The sequence below is a fragment of the Gymnoscopelus microlampas genome, assembly GCF_963454915.1.
Source record: "Gymnoscopelus microlampas genome assembly, chromosome: 13".
Classification (NCBI taxonomy): Eukaryota; Metazoa; Chordata; class Actinopteri; order Myctophiformes; family Myctophidae; genus Gymnoscopelus; species Gymnoscopelus microlampas.
The window spans coordinates 51484036-51499899 of NC_139950.1; the positions used below are offsets into that span (position 1 = coordinate 51484036).

Sequence of the window (15864 nt, forward strand, 5' to 3'; positions counted from 1 at the left end):
AGTCCAGAATATGCATTAGATGTAAGGGTAAAATAAGCAGGGGGTTGGGGAAAAAAACATGTCAGCCAATGTCGCCTGAGTGTAATTTGTAAGTGTTAATCAAACCATTAACTTGGAAAGGTTGGATGTCTATTTTTCATCCAACTGAACATTATTATAGGGCATCGCAGTTCCTGCCTACTTCCTGGTGCCACTGCAAAATACTCAATGCATTTTTCCCATTGACTTTTCCAAAAATATTTATATCAATTCATTTAAGCCTAGAATCAAGCCATCCAGGATCCTGGTGAATCATGACCATTAAACATTTGTTTCTGTGAAAAAACTTTTTTGAAAACGGCAAAACAAAGGGTATTTATCAATTATAGTATATCATATAATTAAATAAAAAATAAAAAAAGATCACAGAAAAAGATGTTTAATGGTCATGATTCACCAGGATCCTGGATGGCTTGATTCTAGGCTTAAATGAATTGATATAAATATTTTTGGAAAAGTCAATGGGGAAAATGCATTGAGTATTTTGCAGTGGCACCAGGAAGTGGCCGCAACTGTGATGCCCTATTAACCACCAACGTTAACAGCTTTGTTTAAAATAATTCGGTTTGGGGAACTAGTCTGTGAATTAATGACATTAAAATGGACAAAATGAGGCATTATATTTTATAACAGATTGAAGGAAACTCTTTCAAACTACACTCTGTTCCAATGGCTCATAGTGGCATCTAAACCAATGGTTCTTAAACTTTTACATTTCAACTCTGACCGTACAGCTGGAACCAAATGGACCTGTTAGGGTCGGGTCCATTTGGTTCCTTTTAGACCAGTGCACCAATGCAAGGGTCTATTTGAGAGTGTACAAATTGTAAACAAATGAACCCTTACCGGTCTAACTCTGGTTACAATTTGTACACTCTCAGAGTTAGACCGGTAAGGGTCCATTTGGTTACATTTTGGGGGGTAATTAGAAATGTGTGCGGGGCTGGCAAAGCTACATCCAAAAGGGCCCATAAATATTTTCTTTAATGTGACCATGAATAACTGAACACTTTTTTCCTTTGTGTCTTTTCAGGATATAAAGTCAAAGAAGATAAGTCTGTGAAGAAGACTGCTGCAGTGAAGATTGGTGTTCAAGGTAGGAACTCTATGCTGCTTGTTCAGTGAAGAGCTGCTTATATGCAGGGAAGATTGGTGTTGAAGGTAGGAACCATGTTCCTTTAGTTGCTGCTAGGGGTTTTGTGTTGGGTCGTTTGCAAAAAAAACGACTAAAAAAACACAAAACAAAGACGCAGGCATGGAGCTCCTGGTTTGCTGGGATGGGGTTCAATTCCCTGCTGTGCCCTGCTCATTCTGTTGGCATTTATATTTGAACTCTCACATTGAACTGTTAAATGTATTATACAGAAATCAGCCTTTAGTATGGATCACAATTTAGAGCTTTAACTTTTTAACGTATCTTAAAAAAAATGTATCTTTAAAGATTACTTCAATCTGAATATGAAGACACTGTATCCAGATGTATACTTATCAGCTATGTGCATAATGGATTATTTGAAAGGCGTTAAGTCAATTTTGCCCCCTCTTAAGATAAAGGTGCATATTCTTAACGTCTGATCTAATCATTGTTATGGTTGTGTGACAGACTGGTGGACTGCATTGGTCAGGTCTTGAACCTGCAACCTTCGGCTCACCAAGTGACTCTATCCATTTACCTACAGCTGTCTTATTTGAATCTGTGGTTCTAAAACATTTTGTTTTCAAGGCCCCCCAAATTGACGTATTTGGCAATGGACCCCAATGTGAAAAGATGTAGTGTCAGGGCCCCCCATGAAAAAGATTTATATTTAAAACTTAAAAAGAATATATCTATTTAATGTGTTGATATTTTCACACGATATCATGGTTAAGAATCAAACTGATAACCTTTGGTTTCTCAGGCAGGCTCTTTATCCAGTGGGACACTTCCATGCCAAGATTTGAAGGCCAAATAGGCAATGACAGAAAAGCTTGTTTCCATTGGTGTTCATTAACATTCAAACATCTAGATAAGCAACAGCACAACAAACCATAGACAAAATAATATGCAGTAAAGATATTTTTTTCTTTTTTTTTTGTATTGTTGTGTGCTGTTCCTCAATCGGGAATTAAGACCTGACTATAGCAAAGCAGCCGGTAGCACAGTGGGTTAAGTCAATGCCAATACTGCCAACATGTTCCAGAGATTGTGTTTCAGGCAATTTCAAGAGGATTGGTAGTGACTTTTTTTGTGATTTTTTTTTTCCGTTTCGGTATGACACTACCGAAACGAAAAAAAAATTGTTCCCCCAAAAACCTGTTAGGAGCACGTTTCAGGCAATTTCAAGAGGATTGGTAGTGACTTTTTTTGTGATTTTTTTTTTTCGTTTCGGTAAAGACACTACCGGAACGGAAAAAAAAATGTTCCCCCAAAAACCTGTTAGGAGCACGTTTCAGGCAATTTCAAGTGGATTGGTAGTGACTTTTTTTGTGATTTATTTTTTCCGTTTCGGTAGTGACGAAAAGTGACGAGTGACGAAAAAAAAATTGTTCCCCCAAAAACCTGTTAGGAGCACGTTTCAGGCAATTTCAAGTGGATTGGTAGTGACTTTTTTTGTGAAATTTTTCTTCCGTTTCGGTAGTGACTACCGAAATGAAAAAAAAATTGTTGCCCCAAAAACCTGTTAGGAGCACGTTTCAGGCAATTTCAAGTGGATTGGTAGTGACTTTTTTTGTGAAATATTTTTTTCGTTTCGGTAAAGACACTACCGAAACGAAAAAAAAAGTTCCCCCAAAAACCTGTTAGGAGCACGTTTCAGGCAATTTCAAGAGGATTGGTAGTGACTTTTTTTGTGATTTTTTTTTCCGTTTCGGTAGTGACACTACCGAAACGAAAAAAAAATTGTTCCCCCAAAAACCTGTTAGGAGCACGTTTCAGGCAATTTCACGTGGATTGGTAGTGACTTTTTTTGTGAATTTTTTTTTCCGTTTCGGTAGTGACGAAAAGTGACGAGTGACGAAAACGAAAAAAGAAGTGTTCCCCCAAAAACCTGTTAGGAGCACGTTTCAGGAAATTTCAAGAGGATTGGTAGTGACTTTTTTTGTGAATTTTTTTTTCCGTTTCGGTAGTGACACTACCGAAACGGGGAAAAAAAATGTTCCCCCAAAAACCTGTTAGGAGTACGTTTCAGGCAATTTCAAGTGGATTGGTAGTGACTTTTTTTGTGATTTTTTTTTTCCGTTTCGGTAGTAACGAAAAGTGACGAGTGACGAGTGACAAAAACGGAAAAAGAAAAGGTTCCCCCAAAAACCTGTTAGGAGCACGTTTCAGGCAATTTCAAGAGGATTGGTAGTGACTTTTTTTGTGATTTTTTTTTTCCGTTTCGGTAGTGACACTACCGAAACGAAAAAAAAATGGTTCCCCCAAAAACCTGTTAGGAGCACGTTTCAGGCAATTTCAAGTGGATTGGTAGTGACTTTTTTTGTGATTTTTTTTCCCGTTTCGGTAGTGACGAGTGACGAAAACAAACAAAAAAAATGTTCCCCCAAAAACCTGTTAGGAGCACGTTTCAGGCAATTTCAAGAGGATTGGTAGTGACTTTTTTTGTGATCTTTTTTTTCGTTTCGGTAGTGACGAAAAGTGACGAGTGACGAAAACGAAAAAAAAAATGTTCCCCCAAAAACCTGTTAGGAGCACGTTTCAGGGAATTTCAAGAGGATTGGTAGTGACTTTTTTTGTGATTTTTTTTTTCTGTTTCGGTAAAGACACTACCGAAACGAAAAAAAAAATGTTCCCCCAAAAACCTGTTAGGAGCACGTTTCAGGCAATTTCAAGTGGATTGGTAGTGACTTTTTTTGTGAATTTTTTTTTCCGTTTCGGTAGTGACAGCAGTTTCTGCAGGCTCCAGTTTCTGCAAATCGTCCCCCCAAAACTTTGTCGTGGAGTACATTTTTTTCTTCACCATTGTGTCACTACCAAAACGTTTTTGTGTCACTACCGAAACGAAAGTTAAATCGGAAAAAATCATTAAGTTTAGAGGCCAAAATCGTCCCCCCAAAAACCTGTTAGGAGTACGTTTCAGGCAATTTAGAGTTGATTGGTAGTACTATGTAGTGGAGTATTTTTTTTTCCACCATTGTGTCACTACCGAAACGTTTTTGTGTCACTACCGAAACGAAAGTTATTTCCGAAAAAATCACTAAGTGTGGAGGCCAAAATCGTCCCCCCAAAAACCTGTTAGGAGTACGTTTCAGGCAATTTAGATTGATTGGTAGTACTTTGTAGTGGAGTAAAAAAAAAATCACCATTGTGTCACTACCGAAACGTTTTTGTGTCACTATCGAAACGAAAGTTAGTATGTATCACAATGTAGAGCTTTAACTTTTTAACTTACCTAAAAAAAAGGTATCTTTAAAGATTACTTCAATGTGAATGTATATGAAGACACTGTATCCAGATGAATACTTCTCAACTCTGTGCATAATGGGTTATTTGAAAGGTGTTAAATAATCATTTTTGGTTGGCTTTAAGTTGAAGCTCTATATTCTGGCTTTCTGATCTAATCAGTGCTATGGTCTTGTAGGGAATCGACGGACTGTGCCGACTGCAGTGGCTACCAGCATTTTTCGTCATTTTTCGTCACCAGCATTTTTTCGTCACCAGCATTTTTCGTCATTTTTCGTCACCAGCATTCTTTCGTCACCAGCATTTTTCGTCATTTTTCGTCACCAGCATTTTTCGTAATTTTTCGTCACCAGCATTTTTTCGTCACCAGCATTTTTCGTCATTTTTCGTCACCAGCATTTTTTCGTCACCAGCATTTTTCGTCATTTTTCGTCACCAGCATTTTTCGTCATTTTTCGTCACCAGCATTTTTTCGTCACCAGCATTTTTCGTCACCAGCATTTTTTCGTCACCAGCATTTTTCGTCATTTTTCGCCACGAGCATTTTTTCGTCACCAGCATTTTTCGTCATTTTTCGTCATTTTTCGTCACCAGCATTTTTTCGTCACCAGCATTTTTCGTCATTTTTCGTCACCAGCATTTTTTCGTCACCAGCATTTTTCGTCATTTTTCGTCACCAGCATTTTTCGTCATTTTTCGTCACCAGCATTTTTTCACCAGCATTTTTTCGTCACCAGCATTTTTCGTCATTTTTCGTCACCAGCATTTTTTCGTCACCGGCATTTTTTCGTCACCAGCATTTTTCGTCATTTTTCGTCACCAGAATTTTTTGTCATTTTTCGTCACCAGCATTTTTTCACCAGCATTTTTTCGTCACCAGCATTTTTCGTCATTTCTCGTCACCAGAATTTTTTCGTCACCAGCATTTTTCGTCATTTTTTGTCACCAGCATTTTTTCGACGATTTTCCAAAACTTTTGTTTCGGCAAAACGTTTCGGTAAAAAGAAAATTTACTAAGTCCAGAGCTCGATGTGAATTTTTTTTTTTCCGTTTCGGTAGTAACGAAAAGTGACGAGTGACGAGTGACGAGTGACGAAAACGAAAAAAAAAATGTTCCCCCAAAAACCTGTTAGGAGCACGTTTCAGGCAATTACAAGAGGATTGGTAGTGACTTTTTTTGTGATTTTTTTTTTCCGTTTCGGTAGTGACACTACCGAAACGAGAAAAAAAATGGTTCCCCCAAAAACCTGTTAGGAGCACGTTTCAGGCAATTTCAAGTGGATTGGTAGTGACTTTTTTTGTGATTTTTTTTTCCGTTTCGGTAGTGACGAAAAGTGACGAGTGACGAAAACAAACAAAAAAAATGTTCCCCCAAAAACCTGTTAGGAGCACGTTTCAGGCAATTTCAAGAGGATTGGTAGTGACTTTTTTTGTGATCTTTTTTTTCGTTTCGGTAGTGACGAAAAGTGACGAGTGACGAAAACGAGAAAAAAAAATGTTCCCCCAAAAACCTGTTAGGAGCACGTTTCAGGCAATTTCAAGAGGATTGGTAGTGACTTTTTTTGTGATTTTTTTCCCCCGTTTCGGTAAAGACACTACCGAAACGAAAAAAACAATGTTCCCCCAAAAACCTGTTAGGAGTACGTTTCAGGCAATTTAGAGTTGATTGGTAGTACTATGTAGTGGAGTAATTTTTTTTCACCATTGTATCACTACCGAAACGTTTTTGTGTCACTACCGAAACGAAAGTTATATCCGAAAAAATCACTAAGTGTGGAGGCCAAAATCGTCCCCCCAAAAACCTGTTAGGAGTACGTTTCAGGCAATTTAGATTGATTGGTAGTACTTTGTAGTGGAGTAAAAAAAAATTCACCATTGTGTCACTACCGAAACGAAAGTTAGTATGTATCACAATGTAGAGCTTTAACTTTTTAACTTACCTAAAAAAAAGGTATCTTTAAAGATTACTTCAATGTGAATGTATATGAAGACACTGTATCCAGATGAATACTTCTCAACTCTGTGCATAATGGGTTATTTGAAAGGTGTTAAATAATCATTTTTGGTTGGCTTTAAGTTGAAGCTCTATATTCTGGCTTTCTGATCTAATCAGTGCTATGGTCTTGTAGGGAATCGACGGACTGTGCCGACTGCAGTGGCCGAGCCTTGAACCTGTAACCTACGGCTCACCAGGTAATCACACTAACCATTCAGCTACAGGTCTACTTAGATCTGTGGTTCTAAAACATTTTGTTGTCAAGGGCCCCCCAAATTAACATGTATTTGGCAGTGGACCTCAATGTGAAAAGATGTAGTGTCAGGGCCCCCCATGAAAAAGATTTATATTTAAAACTTTAAAAGAATATATATATTTATACACAATGTCAGGGTTAAGAATCAAACTCCTAACCTTTTTGTTTCTCAGGCAGGCTCTTTATCCAGTGGGCCACTGTGCCATGCTAAAGATTGAAGGCCAATTAGATAATGACATAAAAGCCAAAGGCTTGTTTCCATTGGGGTTCATTAAACATTCAGAAGCAACAGCACAACAAACCATAGACAAAATAATATGCTGTAAAGATATTTTTGTTTTGTTTTTGTGTTGTTGTGTGTTGTTCCCCAAAGAGGAATGAAGACCTCATCACAGCAAGGCAGCTGGTAGCACAGTGGGTTGAGTCACTGCCAACACTGTTAACATGTTCCAGAGATTGTGGGTTCAAACCCCACTGACTCTTTACCCCGAAACCTTCCTTTAAAGACTGAGTTCCAGAAGAACTACTCTAAAGCCGCCCGGAAAGCAGTGAGGATTGGCCGGTACCAATGGCGCAGCGGACTAGTCACAGGGCTGGTGGCGCAGGGCACCTTGTACAATGTACTTGGTTCAAGCCTCATGTCAGGTACTGAAAAATAACCCATCGATGTGCAAGCAGTGGGCACCGGGAAGGCCGTCTCCTCCCGGTGGTTTCCAGATAATAAAGCAGAGGGGTTATAGTAAAATTCCAAACGGACAGCTGGAATATTACTGAAAGGAGGTAATATATATGAGAGAGAGAGAGAGAGAGAGAGAGAGAGAGAGAGAGAGAGAGAGAGAGAGAGAGAGAGAGAGAGAGAGAGAGAGAGAGAGAGAGAGAGAGAGAGAGAGAGAGAGAGAGAGAGAGAGAGAGAGAGAGAGAGAGAGAGACCCTTGCATGCTAATATACTTAATATTCTTACTAATATACATACTACTACTATATAACTAACTAATATACTTACTACTACTATATAACTAACTAATATATATAACCACCAGGAAACCTGTAACTCTCAGCCAACAGCATAGCTCAACTGGTAGAGCGTCTGTCCAATAACTTGACTTGACTTGACTGGGTTCGATTCCCACTCGAGTCAAGTGTCCCCGGTAACTTGGGGCAACGGATAAATTGACTGATATCCTTAGTGATGCTTCCCTTTGCAGACTAACTTCTAGAAAAACAAGTTAAAACCACCAGGAAACCTGTAACTCTCAGCCTACAGCATAGCTCAACTGGTAGAGCGTCTGTCCAATAACATGGCTTGACTTGACGTGAGTGGGTTCGATTCCCACTCGAGTCAAGTCCAGTCATGTTATTGGACAGACTTGACTTGAGTGGGTTCGATTCCCACTCGAGTCAAGTCATGTTATTGGACAGACTTGAGTGGGTTCGATTCCCACTCGAGTCAAGTCCAGTCATGTTATTGGACAGACTTGACTTGAGTGGGTTCGATTCCCACTCGAGTCAAGTCCAATCATGTTATTGGAAAGACTTGACTTGAGTGGGTTCGATTCCCACTCGAGTCAAGTCCAGTCATGTTATTGGAGAGACTTGACTTGAGTGGGTTCGATTCCCACTCGAGTCAAGTCCAGTCATGTTATTGGAGATACTTGACTTGAGTGGGTTCGATTCCCACTCGAGTCAAGTCCAGTCATGTTATTGGAGAGACTTGACTTGAGTGGGTTCGATTCCCACTCAAGTCAAGTCATGTTAGGAAAGACATCAATGGGATTTGAACTCATGGCCTCTGGATCATGAATACTGCGTCTCAACCCATTGAGCTAACAGATGGCTGACAAGTAAAGCCTTCCTGGTAGTTTTCAGTTGATCCTCTGGAAGCCAGTCTGCAAAGGAAAGAATCATAGGAAAGACATCAATGGGATTTGAACTCATGGCCTCTGGATCATGAATACTGCATCTCAACCCATTGAGCTAACAGATGGCTGACAAGTACAGCCTTCCTGGTAGTTTTCAGTTGATCTTCTGGAAGCCAGTCTGCAAAGGAAAGAATCATAGGAAAGACATCAATGGGATTTGAACTCATGGCCTCTGGATCATGTATACTAAGTCTCAACCCATTGAGCTAACAGTTGGATGACAAATATAGCCTTCCTGGTAGTTTTCACTTGATCTTCTGGAAGCCAGTCTGCAAAGGAAAGACATCAATGGGATTTGAACTCATGGCCTCTGGATCATGAATACTGCGTCTCAACCCATTGAGCTAACAGATGGCTGACAAGTACAGCCTTCCTGGTAGTTTTCAGTTGATCTTCTGGAAGCCAGTCTGCAAAGGAAAGAATCATAGGAAAGACATCAATGGGATTTGAACTCATGGCCTCTGGATCATGTATACTGCGTCTCAACCCATTGAGCTAACAGTTGGATGACAAATATAGCCTTCCTGGTAGTTTTCACTTGATCTTCTGGAAGCCAGTCTGCAAAGGAAAGAATCATAGGAAAGACATCAATGGGATTTGAACTCATGGCCTCTGGATCATGAATACTGCGTCTCAACCCATTGAGCTAACAGATGGCTGACAAGTACAGCCTTCCTGGTGCTTTGACTTGAACAACAAACAAGACAAATAACTTTTAAAAAAATGTGTTACAGCATAAATATAAATCTTTTTCATGGGGGAGCCTGACACTACATCTTTTCACATTGGGGTCCACTGCCCAAATACATGTCAATTTGGGGGGTTGACAACAAAACGTTTCAGAACCACAGATTCCAAGGAAACAGCTGTAGGTGAATGGATAGAGTCACTGACTAGTGAGCCGCAGGTAACAGGTTCAAGCCTCAGCTACAGCAGCAAGTCAGGATGTCAAATCAAATAGGTATTATTAGGAGTGAAATGATTGTGTTTCTTCACCCCAACTGCACATGACAGCAGTTTTATATCAGTTTACATGTACGTTATTTTCAGTGATGAAGACAAACCGCACAGACGTTCACTGTACTTTAGTTCATTTTGTAAACTTATGACTCTGAGTAGAGTATAGCCTGACTTAAACAAACAAATAACAACTTAGTATAGTCAGATTATTTTTTACACAACTTACATTTTGTAATCAAACTACCGAAACGAAAGTTGGTCACCACCGAAACGAAAGTTGAATCCGAAAAAATCACTAAGTGTGGAGGCCAAAATCGTCGCCCCAAAAACCTGTTAGGAGTACGTTTCAGGCAATTTAAAGTTGATTGGTAGTGACTTTTTTGTGACTTTTTTTTTGGTCCCTAACATTCATCGAGCTCTGGACTTAGTAATTTTTTTTCCCGTTTCGGTAGTGACACTACCGAAACGAAAAAAAAATGGTTCCCCCAAAAACCTGTTAGGAGTACGTTTCAGGCAATTTAAAGTTGATTGGTAGTGACTTTTTTGTGACTTTTTTTTTGGTCCCTAACATTCATCGAGCTCTGGACTTAGTGATTTTTTTTCCGTTTCGGTAGTGACACTACCGAAACGAAAAAAATAATGTTCCCCCAAAAACCTGTTAGGAGTACGTTTCAGGCAATTTAAAATTGATTGGTAGTGACTTTTTTGTGACTTTTTTTTTTGGTCCATAACATTCATCAAGCTCTGGACTTAGTAATTTTTTTCCCGTTTCGGTAGTGACACTACCGAAACGAAAAAAAAAAAGTTCCCCCAAAAACCTGTTAGGAGTACGTTTCAGGCAATTTAAAGTTGATTGGTAGTGACTTTTTTGTGACTTTTTTTTTGGTCCCTAACATTCATCGAGTAAATTTTTTTCCGTTTCGGTAGTGACACTACCGAAACGAAATAAAAAATGTTCCCCCAAAAACCTGTTAGGAGTACGTTTCAGGCAATTTAAAGTTGATTGGTAGTGACTTTTTTTTGGTCCCTAACATTCATCGAGCTCTGGACTTAGTAATTTTTTTTCCGTTTCGGTAGTGACACTACCGAAACGAAAAAAATAATGTTCCCCCAAAAACCTGTTAGGAGTACGTTTCAGGCAATTTAAAGTTGATTGGTAGTGACCTTTTTGTGACTTTTTTTTTTGGTCCATAACATTCATCGAGCTCTGGACTTAGTAATTTTTTTTCCGTTTCGGTAGTGACAATACCGAAACGAAAAAAAAAAAAATCCCCCAAAAACCTGTTAGGAGTACGTTTCAGGCAATTTAAAGTTGATTGGTAGTGACTTTTTTTTGGTCCCTAACATTCATCGAGCTCTGGACTTAGTCATTTTTTTTTCCGTTTCGGTAGTGACACTACCGAAACGAAAAAAAAAATGTTCCCCCAAAAACCTGTTAGGAGTACGTTTCAGGCAATTTAAAGTTGATTGGTAGTGACTTTTTTGGTCCATAACATTCATCGAGCTCTTGACTTGGTAAATTTTTTTCCGTTTCGGTAGTGACACTACCGAAATGAAAAAAAAAAAGTTCCCCCAAAAACCTGTTAGGAGTACGTTTCAGGCAATTTAGAGTTGATTGGTAGTACTTTTTAGTCACTTTTTTTTTCGTCCCTAACATTCATCGAGCTCTGGACTATGTAAATTTTCTTTTTACCGAAACGTTTTGCCGAAACGAAAGTTTTGGAAAATCGTCCCCCCAAAAACCTGTTAGGAGTACGTTTCAGGCAATTTAGAGTTGATTGGTAGTACTTTTTAGTGACTTTTTTTTTCGTCCCTAACATTCATCGAGCTCTGGACTGGAAAAATGCTGGTGAGGAAAAATGACGAAAAATGCTGGTGACGAAAAAATGCTGGTGACGAAAAATGACGAAAAATGCTGGTGACGAAAAAATGCTGGTGACGAAAAATGACGAAAAATGCTGGTGACGAAAAAATGCTGGTGAAAAAATGCTGGTGACGAAAAATGACAAAAAATGCTGGTGACGAAAAATGACGAAAAATGCTGGTGACGAAAAAATGCTGGTGACGAAAAAATGCTGGTGAAAAAATGCTGGTGACGAAAAATGACGAGAAATGCTGGTGACGAAAAATGCCGAAAAATGCTGGTGATGAAAAAATGCTGGTGACGAAAAATGACGAAAAATGCTGGTGACGAAAAAATGCTGGTGACGAAAAATGACGAAAAATGACGAAAAATGCTGGTGACGAAAAAATGCTGGTGACGAAAAATGACGAAAAATGCTGGTGACGAAAAAATGCTGGTGACGAAAAATGACGAAACGGAAGAAAAATGTCACAAAAAAAGTCACCACCAATCCTCTTGAAATTGCCTGAAACGTGCTCCTAACAGGTTTTTGGGGGAACGTTTTTTTTTTCGTTTTCGTCACTCGTCACTTTTCGTCACTACCGAAACGGAATTTTTTTTTTACAAAAAAGTCACTACCAATCCACTTGAAATTGCCTGAAACGTACTCCTAACAGGTTTTTGGGGGAACATTTTTTTTTCCGTTTCGGTAGTGTCACTACCGAAACGGAAAAAAAAATTCACAATAAAAGTCACTACCAATCCACTTGAAATTGCCTGAAACGTGCTCCTAAAAGGTTTTTGGGGGAACAATTTTTTTTTCCGTTTCGGTAGTGTCTACCGAAACGGAAAAAAAAATTCACAAAAAAAGTCACTACCAATCCACTTGAAATTGCCTGAAACGTGCTCCTAAAAGGTTTTTGGGGGAACAATTTTTTTTTCCGTTTCGGTAGTGTCTTTACCGAAACGGAAAAAAAAAATCACAAAAAAAGTCACTACCAATCCTCTTGAAATTGCCTGAAACGTGCTCCTAACAGTTTTTTGGGGGAACAATTTTTTTTTCGTTTTCGTCACTCGTCACTTTTCGTCACAACCGAAACGGAAAAAAAAAATCACAAAAAAAGTCACTACCAATCCTCTTGAAATTGCCTGAAACGTGCTCCTAACAGGTTTTTGGGGGAACATTTTTTTTTTTTCGTTTTCGTCACTCGTCACTTTTCGTCACTACCGAAACGGAAAAAAAATTTCACAAAAGAAGTCACTACCAATCCACTTGAAATTGCCTGAAACGTGCTCCTAACAGGTTTTTGGGGGAACATTTTTTTTTTCGTTTCGGTAGTGTCTTTACCGAAACGAAAAAAACATTTCACAAAAAGTCACTACGAATCCTCTTGAAATTGCCTGAAACGTGCTCCTAACAGGTTTTTGGGGGAACAATTTTTTTTCGTTTTCGTCACTCGTCACTTTTCGTCACTACCGAAACGGAAAAGAAAATTCACAAAAAAAGTCACTACCAATCCTCTTGAAATTGCCTGAAACGTGCTCCTAACAGGTTTTTGGGGGAACATTTTTTTTTTTCGTTTTAGTCACTCGTCACTTTTCGTCACTACCGAAACGAAAAAAAAAAATCACAAAAAAAGTCACTACCAATCCACTTGAAATTGCCTGAAACGTGCTCCTAACAGGTTTTTGGGGGAACGTTTTTTTTTTCGTTTTCGTCACTCGTCACTTTTCGTCACTACCGAAACGGAATTTTTTTTTTACAAAAAAGTCACTACCAATCCACTTGAAATTGCCTGAAACGTACTCCTAACAGGTTTTTGGGGGAACATTTTTTTTTCCGTTTCGGTAGTGTCACTACCGAAACGGAAAAAAAAATTCACAATAAAAGTCACTACCAATCCACTTGAAATTGCCTGAAACGTGCTCCTAAAAGGTTTTTGGGGGAACAATTTTTTTTTTCGTTTTAGTCACTCGTCACTTTTCGTCACTACCGAAACGAAAAAAAAAAATCACAAAAAAAGTCACTACCAATCCACTTGAAATTGCCTGAAACGTGCTCCTAACAGGTTTTTGGGGGAACGTTTTTTTTTTCGTTTTCGTCACTCGTCACTTTTCGTCACTACCGAAACGGAATTTTTTTTTTACAAAAATGTCACTACCAATCCACTTGAAATTGCCTGAAACGTACTCCTAACAGGTTTTTGGGGGAACATTTTTTTTTCCGTTTCGGTAGTGTCACTACCGAAACGGAAAAAAAAATTCACAATAAAAGTCACTACCAATCCACTTGAAATTGCCTGAAACGTGCTCCTAAAAGGTTTTTGGGGGAACAATTTTTTTTTCCGTTTCGGTAGTGTCTACCGAAACGGAAAAAAAAATTCACAAAAAAAGTCACTACCAATCCACTTGAAATTGCCTGAAACGTGCTCCTAAAAGGTTTTTGGGGGAACAATTTTTTTTTCCGTTTCGGTAGTGTCTTTACCGAAACGGAAAAAAAAAATCACAAAAAAAGTCACTACCAATCCTCTTGAAATTGCCTGAAACGTGCTCCTAACAGTTTTTTGGGGGAACAATTTTTTTTTCGTTTTCGTCACTCGTCACTTTTCGTCACTACCGAAACGGAAAAAAAAATTCACAAAAAAAAAGTCACTACCAATCCACTTGAAATTGCCTGAAACGTGCTCCTAACAGGTTTTTGGGGGAACTTTTTTTTTTTGTTTCGGTAATGTCACAACCGAAACGGAAAAAAAAAATCACAAAAAAAGTCACTACCAATCCTCTTGAAATTGCCTGAAACGTGCTCCTAACAGGTTTTTGGGGGAACATTTTTTTTTTTCGTTTTCGTCACTCGTCACTTTTCGTCACTACCGAAACGGAAAAAAAATTTCACAAAAGAAGTCACTACCAATCCACTTGAAATTGCCTGAAACGTGCTCCTAACAGGTTTTTGGGGGAACATTTTTTTTTTCGTTTCGGTAGTGTCTTTACCGAAACGAAAAAAACATTTCACAAAAAAAGTCACTACGAATCCTCTTGAAATTGCCTGAAACGTGCTCCTAACAGGTTTTTGGGGGAACAATTTTTTTTCGTTTTCGTCACTCGTCACTTTTCGTCACTACCGAAACGGAAAAAAAAATTCACAAAAAAAGTCACTACCAATCCTCTTGAAATTGCCTGAAACGTGCTCCTAACAGGTTTTTGGGGGAACATTTTTTTTTTTCGTTTTAGTCACTCGTCACTTTTCGTCACTACCGAAACGAAAAAAAAAAATCACAAAAAAAGTCACTACCAATCCACTTGAAATTGCCTGAAACGTGCTCCTAACAGGTTTTTGGGGGAACGTTTTTTTTTTCGTTTTCGTCACTCGTCACTTTTCGTCACTACCGAAACGGAATTTTTTTTTTACAAAAAAGTCACTACCAATCCACTTGAAATTGCCTGAAACGTACTCCTAACAGGTTTTTGGGGGAACATTTTTTTTTCCGTTTCGGTAGTGTCACTACCGAAACGGAAAAAAAAATTCACAATAAAAGTCACTACCAATCCACTTGAAATTGCCTGAAACGTGCTCCTAAAAGGTTTTTGGGGGAACAATTTTTTTTTCCGTTTCGGTAGTGTCTACCGAAACGGAAAAAAAAATTCACAAAAAAAGTCACTACCAATCCACTTGAAATTGCCTGAAACGTGCTCCTAAAAGGTTTTTGGGGGAACAATTTTTTTTCCCGTTTCGGTAGTGTCTTTACCGAAACGGAAAAAAAAATTCACAAAAAAAGTCACTACCAATCCTCTTGAAATTGCCTGAAACGTGCTCCTAACAGTTTTTTGGGGGAACATTTTTTTTTTCGTTTTCGTCACTCGTCACTTTTCGTCACTACCGAAACGGAAAAAAAAATTCACAAAAAAAAGTCACTACCAATCCACTTGAAATTGCCTGAAACGTGCTCCTAACAGGTTTTTGGGGGAACTTTTTTTTTTTGTTTCGGTAATGTCACAACCGAAACGGAAAAAAAAAATCACAAAAAAAGTCACTACCAATCCTCTTGAAATTGCCTGAAACGTGCTCCTAACAGGTTTTTGGGGGAACATTTTTTTTTTTCGTTTTCGTCACTCGTCACTTTTCGTCACTACCGAAACGGAAAAAAAATTTCACAAAAGAAGTCACTACCAATCCACTTGAAATTGCCTGAAACGTGCTCCTAACAGGTTTTTGGGGGAACATTTTTTTTTTCGTTTCGGTAGTGTCTTTACCGAAACGAAAAAAACATTTCACAAAAAAAGTCACTACGAATCCTCTTGAAATTGCCTGAAACGTGCTCCTAACAGGTTTTTGGGGGAACAATTTTTTTTCGTTTTCGTCACTCGTCACTTTTCGTCACTACCGAAACGGAAAAAAAAATTCACAAAAAAAGTCACTACCAATCCTCTTGAAATTGCCTGAAACGTGCTCCTAACAGGTTTTTGGGGGAA

The 15864-nt window shown here is 38.6% G+C and overlaps 1 protein-coding gene across 1 annotated transcript in view; it reads left to right on the plus strand.

The window, feature by feature from the left end:
* Window positions 1-15864, plus strand: part of LOC311058874 (golgin subfamily A member 7B-like) — a gene marked incomplete at its 3' end in the record, with an annotated part of 56357 nt that overhangs the window by 36349 nt on the left and 4144 nt on the right. The window lies entirely within an intron of this gene.